The sequence below is a fragment of the Coffea arabica genome, chromosome 6e (assembly GCF_036785885.1).
Source record: "Coffea arabica cultivar ET-39 chromosome 6e, Coffea Arabica ET-39 HiFi, whole genome shotgun sequence".
In the NCBI taxonomy this organism is placed as follows: Eukaryota; Viridiplantae; Streptophyta; class Magnoliopsida; order Gentianales; family Rubiaceae; genus Coffea; species Coffea arabica.
The window spans coordinates 23,258,150-23,267,470 of NC_092321.1; positions in this window are offsets into that span (position 1 = coordinate 23,258,150).

The window sequence follows — 9,321 nt, forward strand, 5'->3', positions numbered from 1 at the left end:
CTTGATAGTGCTCTGTTTGAGCTGTTGCCGTATGCCAAACATAGATTTTGCTTACAGCACATGTATAGAAACTTTAAGAAGAAGTACCCTGGGGAGCTCCTGAAGCAAAAATTTTGGAACATTGCATCAGTTACAATAGTTGAGTTTCATGCTGCAGTGTTGGATGAGTTGAGAGAATTTGACCAACAGGCTTATGCATGAGTTAAAAAGACAGCAGCACCCCAACATTGGGGTAAGGCTTTTTTTCCCATACCACATAAAATCTGACATGCTTGTCAATAATTTGTCCGAAACCTTTAATTCACATATATTGAATTATAGAGACCTGCCAATGATTGGATTGTGTGAGGGGATTAGAGGATTTCTTATGGAGAGAATAGAAATTAGGACTTCTTGGATGAGGGAATGTAGTGGTCCCGTTGATCTAACAATAAAGATTTTGATTGAAGAAAGAGAGAAATTTTCTAGAATATGGTGTCCAATTTCAAATAGTAAGTGAGGGTATCAAGTCATTGGGTCAAGGGGGAACAGTTTGCTGTATACTTAAAAGAGAAAACATGTACTTGTAACTTGTGGCAAATTAGTGGCCTTCCATGTTGTCATGCAATTTCGGCTATTATTAAAATTGGTAAGGACCTACAAATATGCACATGATTGTTACAGTAGAGATGCCTTTTTGGCAATGTATAATAATGTACTCTACCTAATAAGTGGCAAGTCCCTGTGGCTTGAGAGTGACATTCCTACCTTGGATGCCCCCACATCATGTGTTCAACCTAGTCAGCCCAAAAAATCAAGAAGAAAGGATAACACTGAAACAAGAAGTGGTGTCCGTATTAGAAAGGACAATGTGCAAAAATTGAGAAAATATGTGATCATGCACTATAGAAAATGTGGGCAAGCAGGTCACAATATGTAAACATGTTCTAGATTCTAGTGTTGCTGGTCCATCTCACTCTGTTGGCACGAAATATGCTGCTACAAAATCTGCTACAAGGTCTCCCACAAAATCCGGTAGAAGTAGTTCTAGGAATGCTTCTACGGGTTCTGAATCTGGTTTACATAAAGGTGATTCTGGTGCAGATACCCCCCAGCATGAAGCATTTGCAGAGTCTGAAGCATTGGCAAGAGAAAAGGGGCAATCAAACAACACTAACACTGCTCTTGTTATGCCTTCACAAGCCAATAGTGTTGGACATGTGAAAACTTGTAATGCTAAAAATGAACAAAGACCAGATACTGCTGCTAGAACAACTAAGCCAAAACAGAATATTAGGAAGACTAATGCACCAGTTAGTCCTCAAATTTGGTCCTGCTATTTTGGTATTTTTCTTAATTGGATTGTTTAACTTATAATGTGCACATACTATCTATATTTGTTGCCCACAGATGAGGAGAATTAGGCCTACAACTGTTGACCAAGATACCAATGGCACTACTGGACATATAAATTTTAGTGCTCATAAAAAGACATGGCCTGACAAGAGAAATTTGAGTGATATAAATAACATCATGATCAACACTAACTATGAATATCTGGGTAAAGAACCTCCTTTTAAAATTGGTAAACGGGTTGGAAGTTCAACAAACACCAGAGGTGGAGGCTCAGCTTAAGGGGTCCATGATGTTGACTGATTTTCTTTTCTTTTGTTTCTTCAACTAAAGTAGTCTTTAGTATGGTATCTATTATTTGAAATTGATAGATTCAAAAGGCTTGACATGCTTAAACAAATGGTAACTTTTGTTAGGAGTTTAGAGTGTTCACTTGATACTTTTGTCAATTGATTGTAATTATGGATAGTAACAAAGGCTGAAATGCTGACTAATGTATTTGTCAATTGTTTATGCTGATTTTGCTTTTTCCAATTATGTCGATTTGTATTTGCCATGTATAACACTTAAAGAATAGCTCATGTCTAAATTCACAACTATAACATTGTTTAAGAAACGAACTACATTTTCATTCCAAAAGGGTGCATAACACCTGATAAAATGAAGTGTAAACATCAGTATTACACCTAACAATATGTACAACAAACAAAACTACCTACAAGAAGCTACAAGAACAATGGTGTCCTAATATTCATCGACTTGCAACTTGCCAAAATAGTGTCCATTTATAGGCCCCCCAATCCATATCGATACAGTTATAATTGCTCAGACCGCAACAACAAAAACCATGACCCATTGTTTCCTCGACTTACTCCTAAGTTTCTTTTTCAACTTTTTAACTTGGACCTCCATTTTTCAGCTTTGTTTTGCCATATTCGAACATCTTTTCGCAATGTTTCATTCTTCAATTCTAGCCTATTTGCTTTCCTCAGAAAACTAGGTATTACTTGTTTCGTACAAGCACACATTTCATTATCATACCACTCCCAGTAGCCACATCCATCAACCTAACCAAAATTTTTTGTCCTATCAAATTGTATAACACACCCTTTAATTTCTCAACTTCAATCTCCAAAAAAAAAAAAAAAAAAAAAAACTCACCTCATTATGAGCACATTCAAGGTATCTCCTTGTTGGGTTTCTCTCAGTCCATGAAGTCTTTAAAATGCTTTTTCTTCTGCATTGACAAACCGGAGTTGCTTCCTTGCATCTTGATATGATGGAGCTTCAACCTACCCAACAAATCAAAGATTCCAAAATAGTTGCTAAACTCACCTCAGATCTGGCCACAAAATCTCAAGAGAATGATGGGTTCAAAAAAGTTGGACAAACTACTGTGATTCGGTTGTTTATAAAGATAAAAGTTAGCCAAAAAGGTGAAACGACGATTTTGCCCCTCCAAAATCCAGCTCGCAAGTGTAGATAAAGGGATTCCATTTGACTTCATGGTGAAATTACAGGAAAGCTACAAAACATGCATTTTCATTAGTTTAGTGACATTTTTGACTAACAAATAAATTTAGTGACCTGAACAACCACTAGCGTATAGTATAGTAACATTTTTGGCGATTTGCTCAAAGCCAATCTGTCTACTCTAAACCTCACCCTTAAATAAATTTGACAACTCTATAAAACTATTGTATATCACAGATAGGGATTGATTACATCCAGCATTAACATTTGGCTGACACTGTCAAAGTGGTAGTTTGAATCTCATTTGGACACGTTCACAATTCACCCTCAAAGTGGTAGTTCATATGAATTGTCTGTAGAAAATGGTGTAGAACAGAGTACATCAGCCCTGAGCTAGTAATAAGCTTTGAAAAAGATAACTAAAAATGAACTGTATTCACACAAGAAAACAACCCCTCTTATTGGCTTGCTCACAACCAACTAATTCTAAAGTAGTTGGCCACCACATGTCTTGTGGGGTGAGAGGTCAAAGGTTCAAATTTTACCTTCCATCAAAGTTGCTACTTAATATGACTTCTCTTAGATCCATATGGGTCCTTAGTGTACCCATATAGTCCTCACCGATGGTGATTCAGTCCCTATCGATTTTCCGTGATCCTATTGTGTCACCCTTTTTAGTATAGGATAGCATAGAATTAGGAGAAGTAGTAGGTGTAGATGGTGACAATAGAAAAAAAAATTGTCTTGCTCACATCTATATACAATTATAGAGAGAGGAACACCTAACAATTAATACCAACTAGCAACTAAATGACATCAGTAAACCAAAAGATAATTCTAGACTCTATAAGAAAGTAACAGTGATAAATGACAAACTAACTGCTCTTCATTAGTAGCCAACAACTTCTTGGGCTGTTGGTAACCCCAAGACTATAAAAGTCTTGAACCCTTGACCTTCCACCAAATTTGCCACTTAATTGTGGCTGCCACCTTTGGGTGGCTTTCTTCGACGGGGTTTTCCTCCCTCCCTTTATACTAGACTAGAGTAGGTTATACAACTGTTATCGTTAGGACAAAAAAAAAATTTTGCTCTTCATTAGTCTCAAAAAAATCAACTTTAATGTTCAACATTGTTATGTGCATAACATCAATCACACTGTCAAACATCATTTGGTGGCCATTTTCCTTCCTCACTAGTTTACCAAAAGCCCTTTCTTTCTCCTTGCGCTGTACTAATAATGTGATGCCCCGTGTCCTGAATATTTCTTATTTCCTTGAATATATAATGTACTTGTTAAACAACCCTTGGCCTTTCAAAGTTCAATGTTTAGACTTTTAGGGAATGATTAATGTTTCTTTTAAACCTTAAAAGGAAGTCATTCAGATTTTAATCATTAAAAGATCTCACTAGTTTTAGCAATTATTCAGTGTTACTACTTTAGAAAGAATATCCATCTTAATTTACTAGTTATGACTTACCTATATAGGATTCATCAAATAACTTGGCTACATATTGACATTAATTAGAAGAAATTATCAAAACGTTCTAAGATAATTGTAAAAAATTTGAGAAAATGGAAATTCATTGTATCTATTACTAGTGGAATCCTGTTGTAATTCAGTGTATTGAATTCAATAGCTTTAGTTATGCATTACTACCTACAATTCTTCGCTATATATAATCATTCCTTAATATTGTTTGTCCAAAGTTATTACTCCTTGCTTTCTTTTTGTTTTCAATTAGATTAACTTTCTCAATCACTGAGATATGAAGCATTTTTTGGTTCTCACAATTTACCTAATCTACTCGCAATTTTTCCTAGTCCATGCAATTCCAGCTTCAAGTAAGTTAACAAATCATATCAAAATATATTACTCCAAAAGAAATTTATTTTCTTTTTTGCCATTAACTTAAATATCCTGCATAAGCATGCAGACTTAATTTTCTTTTTCTTGCTTTTTATGTAATTTTGTATGAAAGTTAGTCTTATATATGTTATCGTGAATCTAGAAATCAATTTTTGGAGAGGCTGTGAACGTGGCTATGTCGAGGAGGTTTTAGAACACGCTATGTGTTGGCTTATGAAAGTTTGGAAAGCATCGGGTTGATGATAAGTGCTAAGTTGACCATGAGTTTCATCCAGCAAAATCAGGGGGTTTGATCTTATGTGGTACGAATGAATGTTTTGGGATAATCAAGTATTCCATTCTATTACCGATTGCTGTATAGGCAAAATTTGGTGTATTATAGTAGTATCAAGTTACACACGCAATCGGTGGGGTGGTATGTACTTCTGACGAGTTTGTTGGATCGACCAAGTTTTTATGACATCCCTCTTATACATATTTGTGTGCTACAGTTGATGTAAACGGTTCTTGGAATTCAATTTTGTCAAGTAAGTTCAAGATATTTGACAATGTTTTATAAAAAGTTTGGTGCACAATTTTGAGTTTATGTTGAAGGATATTACTTTGAACTAAATTTTTGAAAGGCCATTGAAACTAATTTATTGTTCAAATTTATATAATTTGCACTTACGTGCTCGATTCATTTAGACAATACTTTTGCTCTCTACCACAGTTTATAGAATAATTTGTTTATATTTTTATTAAATAATCATTTGAACACACAATGAATCTCACTGAATTTTGCCTGATCAAGTTTTGAAAAACAAGAAGTTTTCTAGAAAAGAAGATCAACTAGAGAAACAATCAAGAGGATTTTCATGTGAAGGATTAATCGGCATCAAAAGCTTTAGTCTCTATACACGTGAACTTGATCGAAGATTTAATTTTTTGCTATGTTCAAGTTTAGGTAATTTTGTGTAAGTTAGAGAAGATCAACTAGAGAAACTATCAAGAGGATTTTTATGTGAAGGATTGATCAATATCAAAATTCTGATGCTGATCAAGTGAGGATTGTAGGACTTTTAATTTTATAAATTTTATGGTTTTTAGTTTTTCTTTTTGAGCCTGGTGAGAGCTAAACAAGCAGCCAATTCGTCTCATTTTAGTAGGGTCAAGTTGGGTCATTACAGGAACATACCATCCTGATAGAGAAAAGGAGTGCGGGGTTGGTGTTAAGGGAAAGCTTTTTTTTTTTTTTTTTTTTTTTAAAAAAAAAACTCTCTTATCCAGCACGTACTTGTATGGTTTGGAACAACTTACTTTATATATATATATATATATATATATATATATATATATATATATATATATATATATATATATATAGTTTTGGAGCTTCTGTCCATTTTGGAAGAGTTCAAAAAAAAAATCTCATTGAGAATTCTATTGTCCTTTTTGAGTGCCATTTCTTTAGACAAAGACTCCATTATTTCCTCTTTTTGAATGGTAAATATTTCTCAGAATATGGGGTCTAAGTCAAACCCTTTTCTATATTATAATCATTCAACAATGCTGTTTGTTTAAAGTTATTACTCTTTGCATTTATCATGGTTTCCTTGAGATCAATCCTCTTTATCCTTGAGAAATGAAGCATTTTCTTTCAATTCTCACAATTTTCCTAATCCTTTTGCAATTCCAAGTTCAAGTACGTTAACAAATTTTATTAAAATTTGATCATCCAAAAGCAATTTGTTAATTATTTTTTGCCATTAAATTGATTACATACATAAGCATACAAACTTACTTTATTATTTCTTATCTTTTTGTAGGAAGCTTAATCTTTAGTGATGGGGAAAGCACTGTTAGCAAAAGACATATTTTGGTACTCCATCCATATTTATTTTATGGATTAGTCTTTCCTATACTAAAGGCATAAAAAAATTTATACTTTCATGCTAGAACAAATTATATTTATGCAGTTTAATTACGAGGTGTATAATCTTATAAAGTTCATAGTCCTTTTATTTAAGTTTCAAGTTTTCTTAAATTTAGGGCAATATGAAATTGATGGATATGGGAGCATATGGTAAAGAAAGTGAAAATGTGGTGGCAATCTTGGACTATAAAGATCCTGGTGCAGATCCTGGTCACGATCCAAATGTTCCGCCACATGCAATGATGATACATCCTTAGAAGTTGCATGCAATTTGACTGCCAAGTCTTGGAGGGAGAAATGCAGCGTTTTTAAGCTCTCAAATAATTATCAATTTCTCATGCCTATACTGTAAAGCCAATGGCTAAGAGTCTTTATTCTTCATTTTAAAATGAGAATTTGATTTTGGCTATTTCATTATCTATTTCTACTACATTATTCCAATCTTTTTTAAAAAAGAATATTTTATTTGTAATCTTTCACGAGCTCAAAGAAAAGGAAAAAAAAGTATGGATGATAATTGGTTACTACCTCGATATTTTGTAAATGATATTGTTCACCTAATTTGATAAAGTGTTTTTTTTCCCTTTTTTTGAGGGAATAAAGTGGTCTGTTTGATGGATGATGTTTGAAAACCCAACCCCATATAGACATTTATGCCGAAAGCCAAGGTTGTCCTTGAAGTTTCTGACAATTAAACTTAACATCACGAAAGTTTTCAATTTCGCGCTGGCTTCCCCTACTTTGAGAGATTCAAGTAACGAAATCAGCCCCAATCATAAAAGGGTTGAGCTTCTTCAACATAAAAGCGAGAGACCATAGAACCAACCATTTGATGGTTAAGTACAAAATGGGTTTTCCTAATGTAAAACTTATTTTAAACCAAGTAAGAACATATATGATAACTACTAATGCATTAAAAAAAATGAAACTATTGGAAGAAGTAGGCGGAGAATTGTTAAATACAATATTTTGAAACTTGGTCCGTTAATTGAATCGGTAAAGTGATCGGGTCGAGATTTAATCGGTCAAACTGGTTCAACCCCGATTCGATGATTATACACATACACACACACTTGTGCACAAAATAAGATATTCTATGGACCAATTTAAGACATCACCTGATAAAAGAGTTAAATATTTTTAAACACAAAGAAACTTTTAAAATTGTAAATTCAATCAAATAAATTATCTCAATTGTGCCTATTAGGAAAAATCTTAAACCCAACACAAATCACAACCATATTCTGAACTTAAACAAAATGTATTGGAACTTTTGAAATTAACAAAATCTAATAGAACTACAAAAGAAAACGATGATCTTTGAATTTGAGGATGAGAAATAGAGAGAGTTTGGTTCCTCTTTTAGAAATTAGGGTTGGGTGCAAAAGATTTGACAGATAAGTTTTATGTTTAAAACTTTAGGTTCATTTAAAAAAAAATGGGAAAAATGAAAAATTGCAATTTATGGATCAATCCGGGTTGAACAGTCCAATTGCTTTTTGCAGTTTTGACCAGTTTTTATGATAAGTCAATACTAGTAGTGAATCAAACTGAAAACTTGGCCAATTTACTACCCAACCGATCGAATCGGTCGGTCCGGTTTGATTTTCAAAACATTTGTTAAATATCGAGATGGAAATAAATCCACTAAAATAGTAAAATTAGCAATTCATCGTGTTACGGCACCAAATTTCAAGGTGGCAGTCAAGCAGGGGCGGAAATAGAAATTGAATTTAGTGATAGCAAACTAAAGGTAATAATTACAATTTTTTACCTCAATCCTGGATCAACTAATAAATCATCAAAATTCATTTTTATCGTTTTTTTTAAATGATCTCTTCCAGTATCACTATCATCAACTTCAACATAGTATTTCTTTATTATATTTTTCCTTAATTAATTGAAGTTAAATGTTAAATTAGATATTAATTTACAAATGAACTACAAAAAAATGTAATTTCACCATATAAACTATGAAGAATAAGTGTAAACTATAAACTATAAATATTACAAAAATTTCTCCCTTAAACAACCATATAAAAACTAGATCTCAATGACATATTTGTGGATTGAAACAATAATTTATACAACTTTATTGAAGATATGACCAAGTGAATGAATGCTTTTATTATTTTGGCTAATTGGAAAACAACGATAATCTCTCTTACTAATCAATTCTTCTTTGGGAGTATCCACTTCTAATCTAAAATCTCAACAAGGGTTTCGCCACTACTTCCAAACTTCAAATCTCTAAAACAGGGTTTTGTCACTTCTATTCTCAATTTCCTACCAAAATTTTTCTATCTTTAATGGTTAAATAATTAAGACAAAGTTAGCAATTTTTATATGTTTCAATGCGTAGAGAAAAAAAATTATGAAAGCTTTTCCAATCGGTTATGTGTTGAGAGAATATTGAAAAAGAAGGAGAAGAAGGGTAAAGCTATTTCTTGATTCTAATCCAATTGTAAAAGATAAAATAGGTTGTTTCTTTAGTGTGTTAAATTTGTATAGACCAACTGACAAATGAGGAATAATATTAAATAAAAAATTAGATTGAAGTTTCATTAGTATGTGCCTAATAATATCATGGGTTTGGATTGTAATTTTTTTGCACTTGTAAAAGTATACATGTAAATTATTAATTTTTGTGCGGGCAGTGGAGGCGTCTGCATCGCCGCAGTCAAGACTCAATTGCATAAACACATATTTTTATTCTCAAAGCTCCCAAAACA